Raw genomic sequence first — 7,861 nt, 5'->3', positions numbered from 1 at the left:
AATGTAGGGTTTTGTTATATTGTACCATCTGACACTATATATCTTTTGATTCAAGCACTAAGTCCATTAACAGTTGTGATAATTTTTGATAGACTGGTGTTTATTTCCATTTTGAACTTCATTTTCCAGTTGATTTGGTATTTCCTTTTTGTTCATTTCATTTTCTTTTTGTGGCTTGATAAGTTTTCTGTTATTATCTTGGTTTCTTTTTGGTTTTCTACTTCATTGTAAGAGTTTGACTTATGGTTACCCTGTTTTGTATGTATATTGACACATTATTATATCTTTTTATTTTAACTGATAGGAATAGAAATTCTAACCCCTCCTATAGAGGACAGAATCAAGAAGAAAATTCACTGTATTGTCCTGTATCAATCCCTGACCCATAAAAATTTTGATGGCCTGTTTTACAACATCCTTTTATTCTATTTTAAGACATTGTGGCAATTGCATTTCTAATTATGCCTTTCTCCTTTCTATAGCATCCTGCTTTTTGTTTCATAGTAGATTTTTCATTGTTTCTGTTTCTGTTGCTTAATTCTTTTAGTATTTGCTTTTCTGGAAGTTATTTATCTCTCCTTCTATTCTAAAGAATAGCCTTGCTTGATAAATTATTTTAGATTACAGGTTTCTTTCATTCAGGATTTTGAATATGTCTTGCCACTGCCTTATGCCTGTTGTATTTGTGTATGAAACGTGTTTACAAATATAATATATATAATTATATATATATGAATAGAATATACAGAAATGAGGTTAACAATAAGGAGAAATCATATACATTAAAAAATTGAAAACATTGATGAAGGAAATTAAAAGTGGTCCAAAGAAATGAAAAGATCTCTTATGTTAATGATGTGAAACAATGTGGTTGAAACAACCACACTACCCAAAGCAATCTACATTTAGTGTGATTCATGTCAAAGTACCCATGAGATTTTTCCATTTAATAGAACAGGTAATTTCAAAATTTATATGTAACCGCATAGATTATGAGTTGCTAAAATGATCTTGAAAAAGTGTATTAAATCTAATAGTGTAAAGTTCTCTGATGTTAAACAGTCCAAAAAAGCTTTAGTAATTTAAACAACATGATACTGGCTCAAAAACAGACACCAATTAATAGAAGAGAATAGAGCAACCACATATAATCCCTCACACCTATGATCAATTAAACCATGAAAAAGGAAGCAAGAGAATAAAATGAAGAATAGACATTCTCCTCAATAATTAGTGCAGGGGAGATTGAACATGTGAAAGATACATTAGAATAGTTCCTCATATTGTATACAATCCATAAGCAGAGAATATCTTTCTATTTATTTTGGTTACTTATATTTCTTGCACCTGTAATTTATAGATCAATGTTTAGATCTTTTATTTCACTTATCAAATGTATTCCTAGTTTATCCCTTTTGGTATAAATATGCAGACAATTGTTTTCCTAATTTCTCTTTCTGATAATTTGTTGTTACTATATAAAAATGCAACGGATATTTGCATATTGATTCTGTATTCTGTACATTTACTAAGTTTGTTCATTATTTGCAACAGTCACTGGAGGAGTATATGGAGTTTTCTATCTATGCATAATTATGTCATCTGTAAAAATTTTACTGCTTTTTTACAAGTTGGATGCCTTTTATATTTTTTCTTGACTAGTTGTTCTGGCTAGGGCTTCAAGTAGTGTAATTTAGTACCTGTGAGAATGAGCTAGCTTTTCTTATTACTGGACCAGAGGAAAACCTTCCTGTAAGTTAACATTGAACGTGACGTTAGTCATGGGTTTTTCATATATGGCTTATATTATGTTTAGTTACATTCTATTTAAAGTGAATTTCTTAAGAATATTTTTATAAAAAAGTAAAGATCAGATCTGTGAAAAATTTTCCTACATTTTTTGAGAATGCTTTTTTGAATTCTCTGCTTTTTAAGGGATTGTATCACATATATTGATTTGCATATGATAAGTAATATTTATGAATGAGGACTAAATCCAACTTAAGTATAGTTTATAATACTTATAATATGCAATGTATTCAGGTTGCTTATGTTTATTTAGAATGGAATGTACACATACTGAAAGAAAAATTTACATTGTAGCTTGAGTTTACAATTATCTATTTAAAAATTTTATCCCTCATTTTGAAATTGGCTCATGTTTAATGGAATATATTTCTAAATAAAGAATATAACTTTTGGCAGAACTGGATTTTCTACGGTTTACTGATACACAACGTAACTATTATTTACAATTAGTGAACAAAACCCTTGCCTTAAAATGCCGGATTTTACTACCAATGTTATCTGTTTCAGGACTGAGATACAAATTGCTTCCTAAAATGCATTACATGGTATTTTCCACCCGAACACACATATAGTGTTATTTCTTTCTTTTTTGATTGTTTCTTTGTTTGCCCCTTAATGGAGGCACTGCTTATTTAACCCAGCATCTTTTGCATAAGTGTATATATCAACATCATTTTGGAACACTTAACAGAAGGCTCAAGGGTTTGGATTATAAAGATGAAAAGAAAATTTGTTCCTTCTAAGGACTGAAAAACCTCTGACTGAAAGAATGGCAAAAGTATACATTTGTAAATATACTATAAGATTTTCTCTTTTGTAATTTTAGAGTAGAATATTAACTTACATTTGTTTTACTTATAGAACTTAATTGAAATTTAAAACAAAACTTCTGCCCCTTGGGATTTCTTAAATTTGATTCATTATTTTTATCTAATTTTATTTCATACTTATTTACCATTTATTTTTTATACAAAACAAATAAACTGATATTTATTCTGCTCATGTTATGAATATAGAGCTACTTATTATAAAGTACACAGAAAAATACTTATTTCCATTTCCAAATCAAATTATGTTTCACTTTAATTACAAATGATATTGAAATAGATATACATTATCTGTACTGGATTTACACAAATTTCACTTTAAATTCTAAAACTTTAATATTATTTTATATATTTTGTGCATTACTTATACTCTGTTCTTAAATCTGGTAAAAATTTCTGTACAAAAGGAAGGAGATTGGTTTTATTTCATAGAACCCAAAATTAAATTATTTAGAAAGATTTTGTTGGGATAATATTTGCAAATCACACTTTAAATATAAGCATCCTATATGTTTCATTTTAACTGGATGAATGACAAGTAAACACTGGCTGAATGTTACACTTGAGTTGCTGAGAGGCCAGTTGTTTTGTAATGTCACAGCTACTCAAGTTGAGTTTCATTGTGAAGGTCTAGCAGTTTATCTGTGCAGGCCTGCTAAAGCAGCATTTGATGCTGCAGTGCTCAAAATCATGCAGATTAGAAAAGTAGCTGTTGATAAATTTAATTGAGATGGCACATGATTCTTCAGAAATTCAAGTTGTGTCTTGTAAAGATGGACCAACTGGTTCAGCAAAATCCGGTAGATCTCTATTGTGTGATCAAACATTTTCTGGGGACTTGGACTTGAGGTCTATGATTGAAGAAAATGCTTTTCAGACTTTGTCTGAAGAATCCTTGATAAAAACACCATGATACACACATTGTGTCTCTGAACCAGATGAAGATAATGATTTTCGTTATCTGACATTTCCAAGAAAACTCTGGAAAATAGCTGGGAGTGACCAATTTAAATCCATCTGGTGGGATGATAATGGATATTTCATAGTGATTGATGAAGATGTCTTTAAGAAGGAAGTTTTGGAAAGAAAGGCCCCTTTCAGAATATTTGAAACTGGAAGTATGAAAAGTTTACTTAGACAGCTAAACCTATATGGGTTTAAGAAGGTGCGGTAGAATTTTCAAGGTTCTGCTTGTTTAGCTGACTTTCTGGCAGTAGAAAAAGAAGTCTCTGTTTTAAGAAAGGTATTCAGAAATTTTAGTTACCACATGGTAACTTATATATAAAATTTTATTTTGTATATCAATCAATGATAATATAAAAGTAAAGCTAAATTTTGAAAATTGTATAAAACTACTAAGGCTAAAATCCTTTATTTTTTCTAAAAAATGAGGATAGTGCCTTAAGTAGTCAATATTATGAGAAACTTTGTTTGCAACTATGAATAATTCCAGAAATCTAAATAAAGGTATTAAGGCTGCTTATAAAAAGTGGCATTCACTGTTACTGCAATGGCTGACTTCTTAAATTTGATGAGTATACTATTTAAATGCATAGTTTCCAAATAAGGAACTTCAAAATATCGTCAGCAATGTTCATATTTTGATGATATTATCTTTGCATTGTAAACGTGGAATCTGAGGTTTTATAAGTTAGCCTTATTGTAGTCTTGTATTTTGGTTTAAAATTTTACTAAAATGTTTCTCCATTGGTTGTAGCTGCATTTGTATCATAATCCAAATGTTAAACGAGGCTGTCCCCAGCTTTTAGTGAGAATAAAAAGAAGAGTTGAGATTAAAAATTCTTGTCTGTTGTCTTCATTGGCTGAAGATTTCAACAAGAAATACTTTAAATCAGGGGTAATGTCGATAAACATAATTCTGATTTTGTGGCTGACACTAGTGGAGAAAGTGCATTTTAACCTTCTGCAAATTTAAACATGCCTCTAATAAGAAAGCCCTCTACTAGCCACATAATTGGTGATACAACAACCCCGATCAGAGGTGATTTTCCTCCTCCATCATCAATGTCAGTGAGACCACCAGAACAAATTGCAGTGGATCAACGAGCTATTTTCAATCAGTTCACCCCTGTCCACGGGCACTCTCAAATCAGCTACAATGAAACAAATGGCCGTATTGTGAACTCCATTACAACTACAACTTGTATTTCTCAGTACAGCATCTTCTCTCCCATACAGAGCAATTATTTTAGACTGATGTTGGAGCCTTCTACTTTTCCATAAAGATATCACAAAATATCTGCCAATGAACTTCATTTTCCTAAACTTCAACCAGGGATCAACCCACGCATTTCAGTGCCAGTGATAGCTGATAAATCAGTTACCTCTCTTTCAAGGCCAACTCATCAGACATTTTCAGTTTATGAACGTCAAACTAATTACAACTGATCAACCAGAGGACTACCAGATTATGCAGGATAACAGTAGTTAAAATTGATGTTGGCAAATGTCATCAAATATCTGCAATTTTCTTATTTTAACAATAATCATAGGTGTGTACCTGTATTTTCCTTATTTTTTTTAAATATAGCATATAGTTAAACAGGAGACTAAGTTGCCATTTAACGATAGAAAGAGATATCTGATTGATATGATCTTTTTATGGAAAAATATGGGAGTAAATTTAAATAATTCCTTGTAAGGAAGAAGAAAATATGGGAGAATTTGGAAAAAGACTAAAACATGGAGAGAGGGAAAATTACTAAGTGGATTCTGGTTCATACTGGAAAGTATGAAAAGTGTTAAGTTAGGATAGATTGGAACAGGAGATACATGCAGTAACCGGCCCAGGGATCATGGTCTCTATTATGTCATCCCCGGAATCAAAAAGATCACATGATATAGTCAAAGATGGCACATTCATCATGTGGTAGAATTTAAGAAGTAATTTTATCTATGGTCTTCTTCGTGCTGTTCTAAAAGCATTCCAATTGGTGCTTTCATTTCCTGCCCTGAAGATTCTACATTATATTTTCTAGTCAATAATTTATGTTGCTTTATGTTCCAGCCAAAGTAAAGTTTACGTCCTCAGGGTGGCATTCAATGCCTTTCCAACTCTAAGCACACAAACTCAAATTTGTTTAGTCATTTCTTTATGAATCTGGCAACTGATTACCATGGCATATCTTTATGTTTCACTGTATCTGGATATATATCCAGGCAAATGATTGTCAACAATGTTAGTTCCAAACTCAATACTTTTAATCCAGCTCATCCTTGGATTTTGGGTGTCCTCCTTTTACCTTGTTAGACTATCCCTGTCTCAGCACAGAAACCACCTCCTCCAGATGTTTTCTGTCTATCCCCCTTTCCTTGTCTAACTTGGATACCAGCACAGTAAGCTCAGCACATGCCACAGGATGCATTTTAGTATTTACTGAATGAAAAATACATGTTGACTTTAGCAAAATCCACTTTCTTGAAACAAGAAAACTCTCATGGTTTTCCAACTATTTTGTTATGGTCTTTACTCTTCACCAAAAACTAGCTCTTTTCATAGCCCAAGGACTAATCCCTCAAAACAGTAATTGGAGGTAGGTACAGGAGACAAGTTATTATTTTCTTAATTCATGCCTCCAGAGGTCTAAAGTATTCCATTCCCATTTGCTGGACATTTTCCTGTCTCTTCATCACCCACCCATCCCAAAATAGCTGATATCCTTCCCCATACCAATAACTATACTGCCTTCCAATTATTTTACTTCTTAAATTCAGAGATTTTTCCAGAAAAGACAGTGCCATTGCAAACATTTAATATAGGTTTATACACCCCACATAACTTTTGCCCCTTCTAACCTTAACAGAGGATGTATCTAAAATGTAATTGACCCTTGGCTGTGGTGGTTGCATTCAGTAACCAAATTGCAATCTAAAATGTGTGGACTAGATGGAGGTGAGGGTGATAGAATTAAAAATTTGTCCAACTGCAAGAATACCAAATTTATACAGATATTAGGAAATATAAAATATTCATGAAAGTCTTTGACTATTTCCCATTAATTTAAAATAAAATATGAAGCATTTTAAGAATGTGAAATGCCCTGAAATGCTGGAAAAATTGTAGGAAAAGTCAGGGAGCCTACGGCTTCTGCTCACAATGATTCAGGTAGTGTCAGCTGATAAGACAGTAATGGCAGAATTTAGTACTGAAAATGTGTCACCTATTGTGAAGAAAGCTTTTGATAATCTGGAGAATGGGCAAATTGGCCAGGGTGAACTCTAGCAACATGCCACCAATATGACCTTTACCAAGAGAAGAATAGAGACCACTTACAGCTGGAGAACTGTGTCTGAACACCAGTGGTTCTTCCTACAACAAAAACATCAAGCTTTTTAGTTTGTCAGCTGAACTCTGATGGTGGCTATGTTGTTGCGTACATTAGCATTCTGGGGTTCAGATGGGCTGGTTCAGCAGCTAGTTTCCAGCTCCTTATCAGACAGTGGGTCTTACCGTGATCATCTTAACAAGGTTCTATACTGATAAGTCAAAAGCTACAGTTTACTTTCAAAATTAGAAATCCTAAAGAAGAATATTGTTTGTCCATCTGTAGTTTTCTACCTGGGAAAATCTAGACTATTGGCAAAACTACAAAAGTTGGCTGGTGCTTTGAAAACTATTCTCTGAGCTCTGCCCACTGAATTCTTCCCACTAAATACAACAAATCTCTGTACCACTGTGTCTGTGTGTGAGGATGGATTGTTAAGCAGTAACTAAGTCTGTCTTAGTTGAGTCATCAGTGAAATATTCCTCTGCATCTGGCAGAATCTCTGTGAATTAAGAGTTTCATTGAAACACCAGATTTTCTTCCAATCAGGGAGGGATAGATTATATTTCTCCCAGTATACTAATTGTTACCTGTTCATTGAATTCTGAGCTGATGCTAGGGCCAAGCCACTGAACCCTTGAATGGGACTGAGGCATATACATTATTTAGTACCGAGAGCCCAGCACAGGACTGTATCACCTTTTTAATTTAAGCTTATGAATAAGTTTTTTCTTTTAATTCTCATTGTTGACACAACTTAATTTGGCTTTGAACACACTTTGACTAATTTATAGATTCTGAAACACTGAATTATTCCCATTCACACAGAAATTGCAATAACTTTTCTTCCCTTGGACTACCTGGAATAGAGTGAGCGCCCTCATCATTTTGAAAGCAGTCCTCTGTCCTAATATTGCAGAATCTTTACACATCTTTGCC

The 7,861-nt window shown here is 32.8% G+C and overlaps 1 pseudogene; it reads left to right on the top strand.

The window, feature by feature from the left end:
- Window positions 1-3,366: 3,366 nt before the first annotated feature.
- Window positions 3,367-3,921, top strand: LOC140693434 (heat shock transcription factor, Y-linked pseudogene; annotated as a pseudogene).
- Window positions 3,922-7,861: the final 3,940 nt, after the last annotated feature.

Source organism: Vicugna pacos, unplaced genomic scaffold (genome assembly GCF_048564905.1).
Source record: "Vicugna pacos unplaced genomic scaffold, VicPac4 scaffold_19, whole genome shotgun sequence".
In the NCBI taxonomy this organism is placed as follows: domain Eukaryota; kingdom Metazoa; phylum Chordata; class Mammalia; order Artiodactyla; family Camelidae; genus Vicugna; species Vicugna pacos.
This window is presented reverse-complemented; position numbering and strand designations above follow the sequence as displayed.